We start from the raw sequence: 3,311 nt of genomic DNA, 5'->3' as shown, positions 1-3,311 counted from the left end.
ATATATAATGTCAACACACTGACTAAGGCAAGTGCTTAGATTTATGATTTTGGCACTATCGTGCTTCTACCACTTTCATTAGAATTGATCTTTCTGATCTTCCTTCACCATTACGGTTGGCCAACTGCCTGCACCATATTGCCTCTTGAACTCATTTGAACCTGCTATAATACAACAAATGAGTATCAGCTGTGTAATTGAATTCTGGATGACATATATTTTGGTACTCATTATGATAAGGGTTAATTCTCCTTTCACAGGACTTAAAATAATGAAGCACCAGAAATTCAGAGCCATCTGTGCACTATTTAAAGGCTTAAATAATATGAGAAATGGTTTTACAGTGCTAGTTGCAGTAGCGCACGCAGGGGGGGTTTCTGAGTACCCAGAAACCCCCCCAGGAGTCTAAGGACCCTCAGCTGAAAGCTGAGGGTCCCCTCTTTCCATGGATATAAGAATTGTAAAAATCGGCCCTTGGGAACCGGAGATATCTGACTTCAAAGCAGTGGTCCCCATCAAAGCCTGTTAACTGTTAATTGTTATTCCCAGTCAGATATTTCAGGTTCTGTCTGACTTAGCGTTTTTCTGAGGGTATATTCCAAAAGCTGGGACTCTCCCCCTTTGAGGGACACTGGCAGCTTGTCTCTACTATTCCCAGAACCAGAGATATCAGCCTTCCAGTAGCTGGTTACTGCTCCAGCTCCACACACCTGGTATGTAGTTTTATATACTCGTTGGCAGATTGCTCTGCATCCTGAACTCTGATCCCCAAGTCCCCAGTACCATGTGGTAGGAGGGATTCTCTAGTTTTTCCCTTCCAATCTAAGAAACCTATTTCTGGGAACTGGAGATATCTGCAGTCAAGCACGCTGTCCTCCCACCAGAAAATTATGAATAATGAGCCCACTCCACTATACACCCCTCCTATGCATATTAAACATCCTCTACCACCCAGGAAGTTATATATCAGAGCCCCTTCATTCAGCCAAATGCCCCCTTCTCCCACCCCATCTCCCACCATCTGTGCAGTAAAGGGGTAATTAGTGGAAATTACTGATCCAGGCCCTACATGCTGAGCGGTTGATATAATACCCCTTACCACCTGCGGGACATCAAAGCTTCCCCCACCCCTACCGCTGGAGGATCGGTAGGGGCCCCAATACATTGCTATGCCCAGGGGTCATACAATGCTGTTGACGCCCCTGTATGTGTGTATGTATGTATGTATATATATATATATATATATATACATACAGAGAGAATTTCTGCTGGCACTCTAGGGATTTTGCAATACGGTATAGGGTGGTTAAATAAATAACACCAACACTGGAAAGTGTGACCGATCTGGATGCAGCGGAAAATACAATGGAGTTTGAGTCCTGGCACTTGCTGTAAGTCAACAGCGACCCGGGTGCCTTGCAACCCTCGGATGAGGGAGAATATACAGAGAGAATTTCTGCTGGCACTCTAGGGATTTTGCAATACGGTATAGGGTGGTTAAATAAATAACACCAACACTGGAAAGTGTGACCGATCTGGATGCAGCGGAAAATACAATGGAGTTTGAGTCCTGGCACTTGCTGTAAGTCAACAGCGACCCGGGTGCCTTGCAACCCTCGGATGAGGGAGAATATACAGAGAGAATTTCTGCTGGCACTCTAGGGATTTTGCAATACGGTATAGGGTGGTTAAATAAATAACACCAACACTGGAAAGTGTGACCGATCTGGATGCAGCGGAAAATACAATGGAGTTTGAGTCCTGGCACTTGCTGTAAGTCAACAGCGACCCGGGTGCCTTGCAACCCTCGGATGAGGGAGAATATACAGAGAGAATTTCTGCTGGCACTCTAGGGATTTTGCAATACGGTATAGGGTGGTTGAATAAATAACACCAACACTGGAAAGTGTGACCGATCTGGATGCAGCGGAAAATACAATGGAGTTTGAGTCCTGGCACTTGCTGTAAGTCAACAGCGACCCGGGTGCCTTGCAACCCTCGGATGAGGGAGAATATACAGAGAGAATTTCTGCTGGCACTCTAGGGATTTTGCAATACGGTATAGGGTGGTTAAATAAATAACACCAACACTGGAAAGTGTGACCGATCTGGATGCAGCGGAAAATACAATGGAGTTTGAGTCCTGGCACTTGCTGTAAGTCAACAGCGACCCGGATGCCTTGCAACCCTCGGATGAGGGAGAATATACAGAGAGAATTTCTGCTGGCACTCTAGGGATTTTGCAATACGGTATAGGGTGGTTAAATAAATAACACCAACACTGGAAAGTGTGACCGATCTGGATGCAGCGGAAAATACAATGGAGTTTGAGTCCTGGCACTTGCTGTAAGTCAACAGCGACCCGGGTGCCTTGCAACCCTCGGATGAGGGAGAATATACAGAGAGAATTTCTGCTGGCACTCTAGGGATTTTGCAATACGGTATAGGGTGGTTAAATAAATAACACCAACACTGGAAAGTGTGACCGATCTGGATGCAGCGGAAAATACAATGGAGTTTGAGTCCTGGCACTTGCTGTAAGTCAACAGCGACCCGGGTGCCTTGCAACCCTCGGATGAGGGAGAATATACAGAGAGAATTTCTGCTGGCACTCTAGGGATTTTGCAATACGGTATAGGGTGGTTAAATAAATAACACCAACACTGGAAAGTGTGACCGATCTGGATGCAGCGGAAAATACAATGGAGTTTGAGTCCTGGCACTTGCTGTAAGTCAACAGCGACCCGGGTGCCTTGCAACCCTCGGATGAGGGAGAATATACAGAGAGAATTTCTGCTGGCACTCTAGGGATTTTGCAATACGGTATAGGGTGGTTAAATAAATAACACCAACACTGGAAAGTGTGACCGATCTGGATGCAGCGGAAAATACAATGGAGTTTGAGTCCTGGCACTTGCTGTAAGTCAACAGCGACCCGGGTGCCTTGCAACCCTCGGATGAGGGAGAATATACAGAGAGAATTTCTGCTGGCACTCTAGGGATTTTGCAATACGGTATAGGGTGGTTAAATAAATAACACCAACACTGGAAAGTGTGACCGATCTGGATGCAGCGGAAAATACAATGGAGTTTGAGTCCTGGCACTTGCTGTAAGTCAACAGCGACCCGGGTGCCTTGCAACCCTCGGATGAGGGAGAATATACAGAGAGAATTTCTGCTGGCACTCTAGGGATTTTGCAATACGGTATAGGGTGGTTGAATAAATAACACCAACACTGGAAAGTGTGACCGATCTGGATGCAGCGGAAAATACAATGGAGTTTGAGTCCTGGCACTTGCTGTAAGTCAAC

Source organism: Crinia signifera, chromosome 4 (genome assembly GCF_055691185.1).
Source record: "Crinia signifera chromosome 4, ASM5569118v1, whole genome shotgun sequence".
Classification (NCBI taxonomy): Eukaryota; Metazoa; Chordata; class Amphibia; order Anura; family Myobatrachidae; genus Crinia; species Crinia signifera.
Note: the sequence above shows the minus strand (reverse complement) of the source record.